Source organism: Ptychodera flava, chromosome 13 (assembly GCF_041260155.1).
Source record: "Ptychodera flava strain L36383 chromosome 13, AS_Pfla_20210202, whole genome shotgun sequence".
Lineage (NCBI taxonomy): Eukaryota > Metazoa > Hemichordata > Enteropneusta > Ptychoderidae > Ptychodera > Ptychodera flava.
Window position 1 is genome coordinate 7682957 of NC_091940.1, and position 17484 is coordinate 7700440.

The following is a 17484-nucleotide window of genomic DNA, read 5'->3' on the forward strand; positions in this document are numbered from 1 at the left end:
ATTTCAGCATGACAAACGGATTAGGGTAAGACACGGTAGTTGATATACAGAAGCAGAATACTGAAAAACTTGCCAAAAGTTACAGCTTATGTCCCTTTAAACTTGAATTCGGAATGGCTTTAGGAAACGGTGAAAAATGTTTCTGTGAATAATTAGTCCGTCACGGTGTCTGTACTTTGATATCAGCATTGGCAATATCGAGTGGGGAAACAGTATTCTATAAGTGGTACTTTATCGTTACACGCCACGCTTCATGTAGACATTCACGACATTTCAGTACAATTATTGCTTCTGACAGAGAATACGATAGGATTAATCACGTTCTCTACGCTTATCACAAGCGCATTGGTATAGTTAAAATATATATTATATGTAACCGTGGAGAATTCTAATTATACCACATGGCAAGATTGCCTCTAAAACTTATGTCGTTTTGGTATTATTCTTACCGTTTATGTTTTTTCCATATTACAAGCTTGTTCTGACCTGGTGTATATCCGTTTGTTGTTACAATTTACAATAATTTTGTTTGTATTTTGTAGGATAAACATCATTACCAGGGCTCACCGGTATGTCTCAAAACCTAGCCACTGTGGCTGAGAAAAAATTGTGTTGCGACCTGTACGCCTTTTATATCCATATAAGACACTTTCGATTTTCGAAAATTGTCTTTTTTCTCCGGATCCAAGCCAGCAAAAATACAGCAGTAAAAACCTTACCGACTGACCCATCTCTTTTTCAGAGTCATGGAACAGGAAACGTTTTCTTTTGGTCACAAGTTGTTGTGGTCTATTGAAATTATAAAATGGCCCGGATGTGGATTTTACTCCGATGTATGCTGGTGCTGTCCGTGAAATACCACACAATGGTCTAACGGACACGAATTCTAATGATATTCATGTTGCGATGACGTCACGACACAGTGTTCTCTCATATCTGTATCACCTCGAATTTGTCAGTTAACCTTTGCACCTCTCTCATTACGCATAGGTTATTGAATTTATTCAACACGGGTCATTGAGTCGACACAGGTAGACAACGTTGTAACTCAATCATGCAACCGACGTGTTCTACTCATTTGCATAAATAGTCAAATAAAAATATTGGGGCATTTCTGTAGAAAAGACTATAGACTGTAGTTCTGGGATCGCAGCCATGGAATAGCCAATAGCAAGGTTAATCATATATATAAATATAGGTACACGTATTGTGCTGAGAAAATAAGTCAAACGTGATAATCCCCCTCTATATTCCTCTATATTCAAAAAAGGGTGGCCGTTGAGTGTGATGTTTTAACTTAAGGCAACTATATTATCCATATACTGGTTATGTAAATGTCAGTTAGCAAATGCAAATTTGACTTTGAAATGGGACGGAAATATTGTTTACTTGCCAATAGTTTATCAAGGGATGTCAATATTAATGCCACAACAGTTTAGGATATTGTTAAATGGCCCGGGATATTTTGGAGAAGTAGGGTCGAGAACAAAAAGATGACATTTTTTGAAAGAAAAACGTGACACATAAAGGCGCAATGAAGTTATTCTTGGCTTTCTTATGGTTTTGTTGTATTACTAAAGAGCGTTTCGGCGACTTATCGTCATTTCTGTTACGTTTCCGCTATAAATAAGCAAATGAATATTCATTACGTACAAACAGCGTCGGGGGAATTCTCACGATACCATCTCTTTTATATCGAAGGTCAATCTAAAATATCAGACTCGAGGGAGAGACGTTTGTGACAGAATATATGGTATTTATCATCATGAGAGTTAAATAAATGATCAAATGTTTGCTTATTCAATTTAGAGATAAGATGTCTTATCATTGCAATCTTGATTCATCTTGTATTAGAAATACTGACTCCAAAATCCTAAGGCATGGACAGGCTAGACTTAGTTTCTGCTAGTTCTGAAGGAAATTCCTTTTTTTTCACATTTTTTTACATTGGGAAGTGTCACCTAGAAACAAGCAGTTCATGAGCTACATAAATTCCTGTTCAGTTATCTTTCTCTTCCCATTCGCGGACAAGAGAAAGAGACATCTAAAGTCACTTCTTCATCAACAATTGAAACTGACACATATGTCCAACGCATACCTAATACCATAAAATTTAAAGGAAGACGGTACCTTGGCATCGACAAAAATTCTAAATTAAGAACAGAATGTTGAAAGGAATATACTACCGCGTCATATGACAAATACGAGTTCATATCTCCTTTAATATTTTCAATTTATCGTTATCGTCATATCAGGCCAGAATAATGCGACTCTGCTCGGAAAATGGCGGGACAAAAATTTGTCTTAGGAGATTCTGTATCCATTCAATGGTTATTGCGTCATAAAAGGATTTCATCTCCAAAACAAAGAAAATATCCAAATCTAGATATGATTCTGTTTCAAAATCCTCACAGACAAGTTTTAACCAAGTGATGCTCGTTAAGATTTTAAGAAGAGCTGTTAGTCGGATGAATTATACTTGTCCATTCAATTTGTCGTCCCTGGTATTTTCTAAGATTTCTTATAATGTTACAACGGATGAAAACTACATGATTCGTGTGTTGCCAATCAGACTATACAACATAAGATGAGGGCATATACCCGGGCATCGTAATCGGACGTATCGCGCATAATGCTCTTCTTCTCGAATAAAACTTTCAAACGCATTTAATACGACTTTGGTATACGTCCTCCGATATTGTTGGCACAAAGATTTACAGTAACGCCCAATATCTAGTTTATTAAATAACTAGCATACAATGCGTCTTTGTTATATGCAATATGTAATTTGTTATTTTTAACAAGTAATTTTAATGCTTGCTTAAATGCATATTGACGTCATAATGCGCGGCACAATATATGCATTATGGACAGCATATTGCACTTAGGAGTCGACTAGCAGTTCATCATTCACAGACGACGTTAGACGACCTTCAATTTTGAATCCGTAATCAATTTTTCATTGTGATTTAAACTGGACAGCCATGAAAATGAGTAAATATGAATGACAGAAGGTATCATGGATTCGAAACCTCCATTCGTTGGCATTAGGATCGCCTTCATGCGGCAAAGAACACGCAGCCTTAGTCAACATACAAACAAAGGGCACACACGACGTAGCTGTAAAACAACAAAGTGATGTCGCGTTTATGGATAGGTGTGAGCCCCTCAGGGTCTTCTAGAGCACACTACGGATGTGATGAGTTGAATGTGCTGTTCTTTTCGAGACTAAAAGTAGCTTTCCATCAAGTAGACAAAAGATGTCAACATTTGATGATATGTCAAGATACATATTTTCCTTTGGTTATGGTTGTCAACGTATCAACACTTTTAGTTGAGTACACAATATGAAAAGAAAACAAACCGCTATAGAGTTGTCAAGACCTTCAATAATCAACGGGCTTTCAAATACCAAATAAACACGCCGGTAAATAAAAAAATAAACAGCTGTTGCTTTTTTTCAAAATATGTTTCATTATTTTTATAACACGCATGAGTAGTAACACTTTACTCTTGTTGCTATCGTTGAATTAAGCTTACTGTTTGTTTGGAAATTCGAGCAAACGCACAAAATATCGCGAAAGTCTTTCAAGAGAATTGTTATTAATAGTAGAGTTGTCAATTTTTGACATCAGAAACATAAAAGTATACTCAATATGTGTACATGAAAGTATCGTAGGTAATACTTAGCAGTGTCCTCCTCCTACCGAAATGTTTGATGAAACTCAGTTGACTCAAGTAGCTAACTGAATAAATTCATGTCTGCTCTCTTTATCTTTATTTCTTTCGGGTTCCAGTCGTCTGTTACTCTGGTACAGCGATCATGAATAACAACAACGCACTAATCGTAATGGCATGTCATGTTTATGTCGGTATTTGTTCGTCATTAGTGCAGCTTAAATCGACATTACCTGACTTTAAAACATAACTTTCGGCTACTTTATTTGTTCCGACTCATCGCACAAGGTTAGTTTCACTGTTTGTCATTCGCCTGTCTTAAGCAATATACCAGGGCCCTGAGTGTCACCGCAGCTGTGCGCATTATCTATGGCCGCGTAATGTAGGTGATTACATTCCGAAATGTTCGCTGGACCTGTAATTTCCTGTCAAACTAATGACCCGACTTTGAATTCAATTCACCAGATTGCAGCATTACTCAATTCAATGGATGAAAACCGAGGCGCTTAATGAAAAAAATGACACAGTTTCACCAATAAATCGTGAGACACAGTGCTTCTAAATCTTTTCGAGGCCATTTACGGCGTGGCACTAAAACGGTGTTCCGTTGTTGATACGAACAATTTCCCGGTGTACGTGCCACTCTGTTTGCAATTTGCCTCGGATAAATTTTCATCTCTGAAAAGGTGACTACGTGATTGTCATCTAACGACGTGTTAGCGAATAAAATTTGTCTCAAAGTGGGTACAACCGGTTAGCTAGGTGACACCAGTGACCAGTTTGTGTTGAAAACACGCACACCTGAATTGATTGATGGTTTCATCGCGAGATTTCCTTGATGGAATATTTCAAAATGCGTTTTTTTCAGATTGTAATACGCAATCGTCTCCATCGGTAATCATCGCTTGCCCGCCGAGACATATGTGTCTTTTTTTGCAAGGAATGAGAATTCTACGTTTAATGGTTCGCATAAATCATGTCTCAGCCAGAAGCTTTGATTGAGTACACCTATTCCCCGTGTATTGAAAATAGGGCAGTAATTTATCATAGGCTGTGGAAGGCGCGATGTTTTGCCGTACTCATGCACGACGCATTGAAACTGTCTATGCCGACTGCTTTGTCGATGCAGAGATCGATGGCATTGAATCGACCAAACTGTCCTTCAAATATGGTTCATACAAGTTCAGTGTAGGGGCCATATCCTCGCTCTCACTAGAAAATTTATTTTCCAGAGGCTATCCTGACCCCTCTTGAAATAATTAAAATTCCTAATGAAATTGACGCTGGCATTACATCATGTCAAAGTGCTTATTGCTCAAATATATTTCTGTTCTTATTCAAAATTCAGGTGAAGCAACATATCGCATTGCTAGTTATTTTGCGAGGAGTCCTACAATGTTAACTTTGGTGTTAGCCGCTCTACTAATACATTGGCCACTGGCTAAAGTAAATATACTGCTAAAACATTATTTTACATTATTTCGTTTATGTTTTTTTAATCAAACTTTAAAGAATTCAGCCAACACTAAATGATTATAATGTAAAACAGATAACCGGGTGTTTCCAATATCACGGCACGATACAAGAATCCTTTCGACAAACGATCAACCTTACAGTAATATGGTTTACTGTTACATGTAATCAAAATCTTTCCAATTTTTCCATTTGACTTTCTGCACCGCTTTAGCAAGTATAGCTTTATTTTCTTCATCTTACTGTATCACTTTAATAGATATGCAAATCAGATCTCAATTAACAAGTAGCGTGTCATTTTGATTTTGCAGAGGTAGAATTCTCAAATAATCATTGATATTTATACCAATAAAGCTAATTTACCGTGTGGTAGCAGCTTCATCAATAAGGTTATTAGAAAGGGAATTTAGCGTCGTTAATCGTTGAATCTACCTTTTGACATAACCGCTTTTAGTTATTAATTACTCACAGACCGTCCTTCATTATGCAAATGATCTTCCGTTAAGTTGTAATCCCATGGGCTTATAACACGATGAATTTTAACAGTTACACACCGCATAAAATGAGTCTCAAATTGCTTTTAAGATAATTAATGCAAATTTGTGAACGTTGTGAAGGACAAGCACGTAACAAGTTAACTGTCTATTCTGTTCTGGTCTGAGCTGGTCTGAGTTCCACGATCAATTTTTCTTTCAAATTCTTACTGCGCATGACATAACTTCGCTAGAAGTCACCCCTGCCTTTATCATCCGTTATGTGGTCCGCCTAAGTATCAAGAGCTGTATATGCTGTTGTGTCCTGTCGTGGTAACACCCTACCGGGCAATATGGATGAGTCTATTTTAGTTTTGTAGTTGTGTAATGTGAAAACACCGGGATGTTTTGTTTATTAGTTTTCATTGAGTATTTGCATGTTTTATTCCAAAGAAAGGTATTTTTCTGCCTAGATGATGAAGTAAGCTTTCGGTTACAGAAGAATGACGGAAAATACTGAATGGCAGGTTTACTGTTCTCCTACCTCTGTGATAGCCGATCTCTGCAAGCATTGATCTCTATCGCTGTGTTTTTTCATAACGATTCCTACTTTAGTCCTCTCTCTCACTACAAATTGCTGATAAATTATCATAACACAGAATGAAACGTTGAAAGCCAATTTCCTAACTGTCATCCGTTTCTCAGCGTTACCAGATGGTGATATATGGACGTAGATCCAGGATAGCGTAGAACTGTGACATACACCACCTTCCTCTCATTAGATGTTTAAAATTCAGAATTGAAGTATCGTATCTTGGATTTTCTCGTCGTACGTGTACTTTGCCAATCTTTGGATAACAAGTTTGGACGTGTTGAATTGACGATGATTAAAGAGTGGGCGTAAAAAAGGCGAAATATGCGGGAAATTGAGCCCAAATGGAAGAGTTTACAAGAACTTCCAACCTCCAAATTTTAGATTTTTACAGTGCCTCAGTGTTAAGATTTTCCTATATTCAACTTACAAGGGATAATGTCCTCTCAAACGCCATGATCCTACGCATAAAATAATATTCATGTGGTGCCATTGTTATGTGCTTATATCTTATATAATAATGTACATAATGTTAATTCTTTACACACACACATACATACATATAATATATATATATATATATATATATATATATATATATATATATATATATATAAAAGTACATATATATACATATTTATATATATATACATATTACATTGTGAAATCAAGTTCACTTCGCACTTATTTACGCCGTGCAGTTATTCTGCAGACAACGGCCAACTGAAGTGTAACAAATCTTTTATCTCGTTCCGTAAACAAATACAGAGGAAAGAATTCAATTGAAGAACAGCTGTGTAGAGGAATATGATTTCCACAAGGTTTGGGAAAAGCGACAAAGGTGTTTGATAGCCCCTAGTTCGAACGTCTACATTTAGCAGTATTTTGATGGATAGTATACCCCTAATGATAACTACAATGGAAAAGGACAGTCGCTAGACCATGGAGAGGATTTTACAACTCGGTAACCTGGATGTTTCATAGATACTTTAACGGTGTAGGCCAATCATAGCAATAAAAAAAATGAAACCCGCTGTTCTAAATGAGAATTACCTGCTGATATAATGGCCATGTTAGCTTTCAATAATAGCTGCTTCATTAGACAGTCAAGCTCTGATGACTACCCGCAAGCAACCATTCATATTCTGACAGTTCAAAACAAAAGCAATGAATTGCACTACTCGGGAGGAGGGTGTAAGTAAGTATCCTATATCCTGACCGTATTCTTTATCATGTGCATCATGCTGATCAATTAACGATTTAACAATCGCACCGAGAACACTACTTTTGATAGGCCAAAAATAGCTTCAGTTACATTAGCCACAGCGTGTTCTGGTCATTGGTGATTTAAGCTGTGAGAATTTAAGTTAATTCGCCCTGTCAAGGGAAAGACTTTACATTTCCTCCTTGGAAAAATTACAGAATACAAAGGCAATGATGTTCAATGTGTGAATTAAACTTGAATCGTTCATATGGTTGTAAGAATACAGTGAAGTCATAGGGCTACAATTGTATTTGTGGAGGTCTATTGAATGCCAGCATTACCATTGCTGTGACAGATCTAATTTATTGAAACACATTAGCTTGCATTTCCAAGCAGCTAGTGTTTCTAGTGCAGTATCACCAACAAGAAAGCACTGCGCTAGAATATCTGTAGATGATATTACAGGGGAAATGATTATATTATCCTATCGTCCTGTAGTGAGGAAAGTTAATTGAGTAAGTGTTCAATTTCAGTAATGTAATTCTCCAGGTTCTAATAGAGGGTAGATTTTGTAGCTGCAATGAAGGGACAGTGTGGTTAGTCAAATCGTTTACATCTGATACTGTGACAGAATAACAGTGATCAACACAGAACATAATTAAAAGCCATGGCTGCATCATGGTTATTATATTAAATATTCACCATCTTATTTTAGTTCCTTTATGGTATATTTTACCAGCAATTGTGTCCCCAAATCACAAAAATATGGCCCTGGGCGCCACCTTAACCGAATCCACCTTTTCGCAATTATACCGCTAATTCACTTGTTGAGAATGCATCCGCACTAGGTAACACAAATTACTAACTCGACAATACATAGCGAACATATGATCTCCAAAACTAAACTTCACTTGACTTCCGAAATGAAAGTCTTCCTTAAATAGTTGTCAATTCATTTCACGCTATCCATGCATAATAAAAAGGTCAAATGTTGTCTGTCAGTATTAAAATGGCAGGAATAAACTATTTCGTGGAAGGGTTATGTATCTTCATTAGCATCGTTCATTAGACCATCGGAGATAACCTATCTGCTTTGCATAATGTCACACGATGGTATTTTCAAGTGATAAAACTGTTTGATGTACGTACAGCTGATTATAGATCTATACCAATTTTATCATCAGTCTTTCCATTGCACGCGCTCACACACACTCACACTCATGTGTGTGTATGTGTGTGTATACAGACAGACAGAGAGACAGAGACAGACAGAGAGACAGAGCCATGCAGACAGGTAGACATGTTAAGAGCAGTTATGTCACTACTTAATAGAAAAACGATTTTCGTATCTATTTCCTTTGATTGTCTGTTATTTTCTTCTATTTCATTAACATATTTATAACCCTATTATTATTGATGTGTCATTAAAACCTACCACTGCTTGATGATAAGCATATGAACCACCCCTGCTAAAGCTGCCAAGCAATCCTTTTCCAAGTGCCCTTCCCTCAAACTTTCATTAAAGAGACGACTTCACATGTAGGTAAATTGGAAGCGGTCAACTTTGCGAAAAGAAAGGCACTGTACCATTATACACCTGAAAATATCTACCACAACTCCTGCTCTAATGATAGTTTGTTTACATTCGCCAGTTTACTGTTGAAAAAAATGAAAACAAGGGCATTATAATGGACGTAGCACTACAAGCGGAGCAGGTCGCAAATACTTTAAACTTTAAGCTCAATGATCCATATTAGCTTCTGTCAGGGCTGGCTCACGCTCTATATGTATTCCGTCATTCCAAACTCTTGCTGGTCTCTGTGTTTAAATTTAGATAGATCAGCACTCAGGATTTAGATAGACCAGCACTCAGGATTCTAATTTAGACCTCACTAGTTATTTTCGATACGCGCTACAATTGACCCGTCAGACTAGTTACAAAGGACCGCCGCAGTTTACTGTCATTTGCCCTCAAGGTTTATGCAAATACATACCACTAGTTTTTAAGTAATTTACACAACGTTAAAGCGTTTTATAACACGTTGATTTGCAATGGTAGTAACTCTTTCCACGTTAGGACAGACTTGTGTCATCATAGAAGACAAATTAAAGGGTGAAAAATATGATAACCGCCCTAAAAGCTCGTTCCCGATTGTTTAGGAGTGAAAGAATAAAAAAATCACAATTTCGCGTTAGGTTTTGCAATTTACAATTTTTTCGGACACAGAGAAAGGATACGACATTTTCAGGGTAATTTCGGCTGAAAAAAAATTATAGCAAATTATGGACTCCTGTCGCACTTCAATGATTACTCTCAGAAATTAACAGAATCAAAAAAAAACAAAACATAGAATTGAAATCATTTTTAAGAACCTGTCTGGCTTCCAGTGGTCATCATCAACTTGACTTGCAACCATGCAAATGAAGCTACACTCCATCTCAAAAAGGATTAAAGTGTTCAATATAGGTCAATGTCCCCTGAAAATAAATAACTCGAATTAATGAGGCATGGTGGCTTTAAACTCACTCAAGCAGAGTAAGGATAAAGCCATTACTAATACTATGAAAATACACATATTCCAATACCGTGACGTACCAGCATCATTGCTGCAGTGTTAGACCAAGACGACAAACCTGACAAAATTAACAACTCGAAACAAAAATGTTGCAAAGAAAATCATTTAAGGTAGAATGAGAGGAAAGATTTTTGTACTCTCATATTTGTACAATACTTTTCTGATCTACCTCTTTTGGGGGTCCGTTTTGGTGTACTAACAGGTTTCACCGTTTTAGTGTTTTGAAAATTGAAAAATAAATTGAAAACTTAATTGTTCGTCACAGATTTAACACTGGGATGGCGGCCATTTTGAATTTCAAATATCGGTATGTTCTGGGTATTTTGTTTCTGTTGTACTAAACTTTGCTCGGTGACCCCAGATTTCTATTCTTGATTTTGAAAGGGGATGATTGAAAGTTTCACTGCGGAAAAATTAAGTAAATTAAAGTATGAACATTGACTTTCGAGGCGCGCACCACTTAAGCTGCACGATATTCAAATGAGCTGTCTGCTAGATGCCATTTTTATCCAGGGAGGAATTACATGAAACTGTACAATGATGCCAGGTTTCAAAAGCAAAGATGACAAAAATTCGTTGGTCTTGACAGATTTGAATTACTATCTCGGACTCTAGCTACATTAACTTATGTAAGGCGTCAAAAGCAAAGATGGCAAAATTCCATTTGTCCTAGGCAAGTCTAAATTGATCAATCTGTTCTATACAGTCAGAGTAATACACGGCTGTTGTCTTGTTTGCTGAAATGTACATTTTGACACCACAATATGGAAAGAATGGATGTATAAATAGGGTTTAAGAAAATTAGATATTGCTGAATGTAGTGCAAGTCCTGCGTGTTTTCCAAGCTAGCCAGTACATCATGCACATCATGTGACTTCTTTGAACCCAAAGAAGCAGAATGCTTTGTAAAAGACCCTTGTGGTAGTCAATCTGATTTAACAAAAGTTGAATACGCGACATACCCTAGTGCCTTTTTAGTGACGTATGGAGCCATCGAAAATACCAGCCATAATTACGCCCCTTGTATTCTTCTTCAAGAAAGTTAATAAAATATTTTCTTCGAATGTTCAAAGTTATAAAATACTGTTATGCAATTATTTGCTAGACGGTCGGGTAATTGAGAAGCCTGCGAAGAACACTTTGATTTATGCAAAAACCAGAGACCCGCATTTTTCTTCGTGCTACACAGGTGGTCGGCGATAGTTGCCGTGGGGAAAGATTCCTCGCTGCTACGGTATCATGCCCCAATAATGCAGGTCTATATTGATGACTTTATTTCACTGACTACATCACGAAAAGAAGAGTGAAATGCCATTTATCAATTTTCACTATCTGATATTTTTCCGAATAAATTTGACACATTTTATAAAGCAAAAGGGAATATATTAATTTATCAAAACGTTGACAGTTCGTAGAATTGTATATAACTTTCAATTTTTAGTTAAACATCCACGCATTGTCAAAAAACTAACTTCGAACCACTTGCAAGTGAAGTTTGCCGACATATAAAGTTTCCTGCAAAAAGACCATCATGCATTATCGCATGAAGATACTCAATCCAAAACTGTGCTTTCCAAGTTTCGATATACCTTTAAAGAGCACGTTCCTGCATTGTAGTTTTCTTCGTATGCCCGTGTTCTGACATTCGATAGCTAGTTTCACTAGCACAGAGCAGCGTTAAACATCGCCTGCACACGAATATCAACAAAACAGACCAAATCTGATTAACGTCAGATGTAGCGATTTGCTCTGAATCTTGCCCTTTGCTTTATCCCACGTGTTCGTTGAGTGAGAACAGCAAGCGAGAAACGCAAACAGTCATTAAAGGAAGGTAATTCTCAAATGTGTAGAAGAACACATCTGATTTTCATTGACAAAGACTCTGTTAAAAGTGCATGAGCGAGTGTCTTTGAATCATTTCCGACAATGTTCCCATTTTTCCACCCTTCGCACTGATCACTTCGGAATGAGCATTAGATCTAGGAATGGGCACATAATAGTACATCGTTTCTAGAGCATGCACATTTTGTTTTAAAATCTGCAACTTTTGCATCATCCATTCAGGTGGATATTTGTTGATTTAACCCAGACTGGGTTTTTTCAATCCCTCCGACCTTCTAGAGATCGAATTGTTCATTCCTTCGTCAATTATTCAAGCTTCATGGACTTGTTTATTCTCTTCACGTGAACGCCAATTTTGAATTGCCACTTTCCATCTGCGCCACACATAAACGGTAAGAATTGTCATATTCTATATCCTTTTTAAGTTTATAATTTACTCAGCCTGTAAAGTCCGTTTAGCATTTAATTAGGATCAACACTATCCTTACACTGTTCTGTATTTGTCTGTATTCTCCCTTGTAGACATCTTCAACCTGATGAAGTCCTACTTTTAGGACGAAACGTTGTATCAAAATTACCAACAGAATAAAAAGAAAATATACAAGCAGATCAGTAGACGTGTGCAATTTTATTCATCTACTATTACCAAACCACGCTACGAACAACACTGGGAGCTATCTGTACATCTCAAGTATACGTATATATATATATATATATATATATATATATATATATATATATATATATATATATATATATATATATATATATATATATATATATATACCTTTTCCACACTTTGATCTCGATCATGACACTCATGTAAGTTGATGTAAGTGGCATCTAGCTAATCCGTACAATATTGAAGCGTGTCGTTTGAAGTGTGAAATTTTTGAATTATACTGATGTAAATTGCAGCAATTTTAAGCATCGTAACGACATTGATATTTTGAATAGTAATTTTGTCAATAGTCTCTCTCACGCATCTGAAATTAGCATTCCTCACTCGAGTGAAAAATTAATCCTTAAAGTCTCTGGCGGGAATGACTTTGTAAAGGCAGCTCATAATGAAGCAAGATGTGCTTTTAAGCTCTGGTTTGTTTTTTCTAAACCAAGACATATATTTCGTAGAATATGGACTGAAACATCTGAGTTTAAATATGCTGTGTGTTGATGTAAGAATAACGAATACAAGCGGTGACCCTGTTGAGACATAATTAATTAGAGTAAAATTCAGTTTTTGAAGCATGTAGAACGGATGGCTTCAAGTCATGTGCCTCTTGCGAATACAGAAGGATCAGGAGGAGCCACTGGTCACGAAGACATAGCCAATATGTGGTATGATGACTTTAAATTTACACGTTTTATTCTGTCAAGACAGAGAACAATAGGTCATTTGTTGAAGACATTTCATCAAATATTGATCATTCTTACAGTATGTTTACAGTGCTAGATATTAGGCATGCTATTGAATATCTGTAAAAAGGGTAAAGCATGTGGACTTGACGGTATTTGAACTGAGCATGTAATATATGCCGTTGATCGACTTGCTATACTTTTAACGATCATTTTCAATGCCGTGTATGATACACGGGTACCTAGTACCTACCATCAGGTATGATTTCCACAGTGTTGGTGCGCGCCCATGATCAAAGATGAATTTCGTGATGTAGCTGATAAGAGTAATTATAGACCTATTGCATTATCCTCTGTATTTTCAAAAATTTTAGAGCATGTTTCACTTAAGTATATCCAGCACTCTAGATATCAATATATTAATCTTTGAAGAAGCAATTCAGTTTTACAAGTCTAATAACAGTCCTGTGTTTTGTGTTTCATGGATGCTTCTACAGCTTTTGAACGTGAGAACCATTAACGGTTTTGAGAGGCTTTTATCGAGAGGCGTTCACTCAATTTTTGCACGTATGGTTGTGTCTCGGTAAAGATCTCAACAAGTGTGTATCAAATGTTTTAAATGTTGTCCGTCAAGGAAGCATTCTCTCGTCGCTTTCGTTTAATGTTTAATTTGACGAGTTTAGTTCTCGTTTGTCTGTGTGTCACATTGGTTGCTTGGTCAGTGGTAGAATCTCAAATCAAATATACTATTCTGGTGATTTAATTATCTTCTGTCCCTCTAGCATAGCCTTGCAAAAGAGGTTTTGCACTTTTGAATTTGTCTGACATATACCTCAATGGAAAGAAGATTTCGTTTGTTGATAAATACAAATATCTTCAGTGTTTTTATAGTTATACCACTCTCCGCCTCGTGCCCATTGTTCTAACCATGCTCTCTAATTTCCATAACCGAATATTTTATCATATACCACCTGGCTTTCTTTTGTTTAAAAAGTGTCCGATTTACAAGTTCTTTTGTTTAAAAGTGTCCGATTTACTAGTAAATCGGACAGTTCTTTTGTTAAAAACTGTCCGGTTTACTAGTAAATCGGACACTTTTAAACAAAAGAACTTGTAAAATGGACACTTTTTAAACAAAATAAAGTCAAGTGGCGACGAAAAAAAAACAATTGCGAGACATTATACCAGAAGAAATTTATTTCACCATTAAGTACAGAGTAAAGACAATTTAAAAGAATCACCGGATTGAATTAATTTTGCATGACTGTACATCTAAAAATCAATTACAGGCAGGTCACCGTGAAATAACGGTATTGATTGCAAATATCACGTCTGTGTTAAGGTTATTGTTATCACGATCATTCGAAGCTGAAATTTAAGACTTCAAAGTCAGTTATCAACACCCAATGTAGAGGTTTCAGTCGCCTTTGGTAAAGTTAAATCTAGCTACAGGCAACACACATGCAGTACCACAGTATCGTATTTTTTGTACTTGCAGTTTCTGTTGTGCCTTTCTCTGATGTGGCTGTGTAGCTTGGTCTTCCAATTGTGGCCGTTAGCACTGGCGTGACAGGGGGACTTTTCTTTTCCAGCGTTGGCTTTGGTAGTTGAAGTGCACCGGATACAGCTTTCATTTGTACTTCATCCGCCATATCGATATACGTAGAGCGACTTGGCAATTGCGTGTATGCTGCTCAAAGTTTTCGATCCAAATGAGCAAAGTGTGACTCTAACGTCGATCTGCAAACACCTTTTCACTTCATTCAACCAACCAACCAATCAATCAAACACAATTCATACAATTCAAATCAAACCAGGTGCTCAACACGTCATCGCACTACAATAGCAACACATGTCAACTTTGTTTTATCCAATCATGGGTTATTTTTTTATACTTTCGTTCAACAAGGTGTCAAAACGCGTCAATGTTTTCCTGCCAAAGTTTCAACTTGCCACTGCACTAAAATTACAAATAAAAACTTTCGGCGTGCAAACAAGGCTCTAAAACTCGGCAAATTCGTGGTATAACACGGTCAGCGAACTCGTAGTCGGCGGTTTGCGGAATTTAACGGTACAGTTTGCCATAAAACTCCTCGGCCCTGCGGGCCTCGGAGTTTTACTGGCAAACTGTACCGTTAAATTCCGTAAACCGCCTCCTACTCGTCCGCTTACCTATAGTTACCGAGGTCTTGAGACCTCGGTTACTGTTTCACGTGGTCGTAGGCCGAGGGAATAAGACTGCTTTGGCCAACTCTCAGGCCCGAGGGAATACGAAAGTGTGCTGTTACCCGAATATGGACAGTCGATATGTGTTTTGTAGCTCACCTCATCCAATTTTCTCGCCGAAAAATCGAAGAAGTTTTCCAGCTATGATCGCTCTTCTTGGTCGCAGACAACATTTCCATTGTCTTTATGCGTCCTAAAATGTGCACATGCTCAGACGGCACTTTGAAATTTCCCAAGTTAACAGTTATTCCGAACTATTAACCGGTTAACAGTTTTGGAGGACGCATACCACGTGATCGTAAATGAACGAATCGCAACAGATAGTTTGGACGAGGTGTGTTTCATTTATTGTTTTCGCAGCATTCCGTCGTATTATGAATTTATGAGTTTTACAATTCCATTGAAATATATTGCTAACTGTTATTCATAACCTTTGATCATGCGAGATTAATGTAACTTAAAGTGAAATTAGCTGTGCCGTGAGACAGTACATCAATTTCCTTTACACTGACTGGACAGGACAGCAGCTGTTTCCGGATCTATTCCAGCAGAATATTGAAACACCCACCTCGTACTAGCTTTGCCAACACAGCTTGTTTTTGTCTCATTGACAGGTGAATTCAAGTCCAGACATGATGAATTTTACAGCGTGTGTATATCTATATATCTTGTGTTCATGTAATACGAACGCAGGCTAAACACGTGAAAGCAGTGGTCATGATTTAGCTACCGTACTGATCAGAGTACATCGTGAAAAAAGAAGCATAAAATACCTTCTACATGCCGCTTCACCTGTAAAAGAGAACTACACAGCCTTACAAGGAACATTTACGCGGTTACTTGAGGTGCTATCATGGACGTATGGGTGCGGGGATCTCTCACACACACTGTTGCATCGTCGCGTTAATAGCCTACAAGTTTCTCCTTAATTTTGATGTACACCACGTTTCATACGACATAGTTATATACGATGTTTTCATAACAGGGTAATAGCTGTACAGTAGCCATGTAGTCAAATAATAAAGCAGACAGACGCCGTATAACGAGTACTACTATTTTTAGCTCTTTTGTCTCATATCGTCACCCCTTTCCAAAGATATCGGTGCGTTTCGGGCTTAATTTGTGACAGATCACGAAATTGAATCTGTCGCTCACTACGTATGTACACCAGATCCTTATTTGATAAAAATTATATCCGGTAATTGGGTTGTTATAAATGTTAAAGAGATGTACAGAACAGATAGCTGATATTGTGTTACGAGGTGAGATACCATACAAAAGCTACATAACAGAAAGCTACTGACTATTAAAACTGAGAAAAATAACAAAATTTAGGTCAGAAATGGCAAGCGGGAAAAGTACGTTGAAAACTGCAAACCGTGCGAAAGGTAATACCAGAGTTCGACTACTTAGGACAATTTTAACGGATGTTTGCCCATAATTGGCGCATAATTCGACAAAGAATGTGAAATTTTCATTTTGCCACATTTGCCCACTTTGTATTTCAGCTTTAATATACAAAAATAAACGCTGAATGACCTGAACTTGTTGTGCATCTCTGAGCTGCAGTAAAAATGTTTGTTGTGTATTTTGATCAAATCATTCAAAATGAGCGGGTTGTTATGTTCCTCAATGTCAAGAAATACAACTCTGTCCCTTGCGACCTTGTCTGTTGCCGTCTGCGGGATGAAAAAATTCAAGTTGCAGTTCGTCTTACCTTCTCTAGTTTGGCGTCGATCAGCCACGGTGCGGTGTGTCAACGTAAAATCCGCGCCGTAACAGCAGCGAACCAAAAGCCTCTACTCTCGAACAGTGTAGTTTACCGTCGTATAACTGTTTGGACAGTTCCACTCGTGACGGGCATGTCAGCTTCGAAATATGAGGGGCAAAGATATTGAATTGATTGGATATGGCAAATTGGTTTTTTGCATGGAACTGCATCCGTTAAGCTCGCTACGGCATTACGAATCTGCTGTGATGATTAATTTATGGCGCAATGTGATTTGTGGATATTAGCCCTTTGTCAACGGACTCTAACAGAAACAAATTAAGCGTTAGAAATGA

At 37.2% G+C, this 17484-nt stretch overlaps 1 protein-coding gene across 1 annotated transcript in view; it reads right to left on the reverse strand.

Annotated features, from left to right (window-relative positions):
- The window catches only part of LOC139147288 (CUB and zona pellucida-like domain-containing protein 1), a 54506-nt gene extending 37243 nt beyond the window's left edge, over nt 1-17263 (reverse strand). The window contains exon 1 of the mRNA XM_070718316.1: nt 17138-17263. The gene's annotated coding sequence lies outside the window, so the exon portion shown is untranslated. The remainder of the gene's footprint in view (nt 1-17137) is intronic.
- Between the last annotated feature and the right edge of the window lie 221 nt (nt 17264-17484).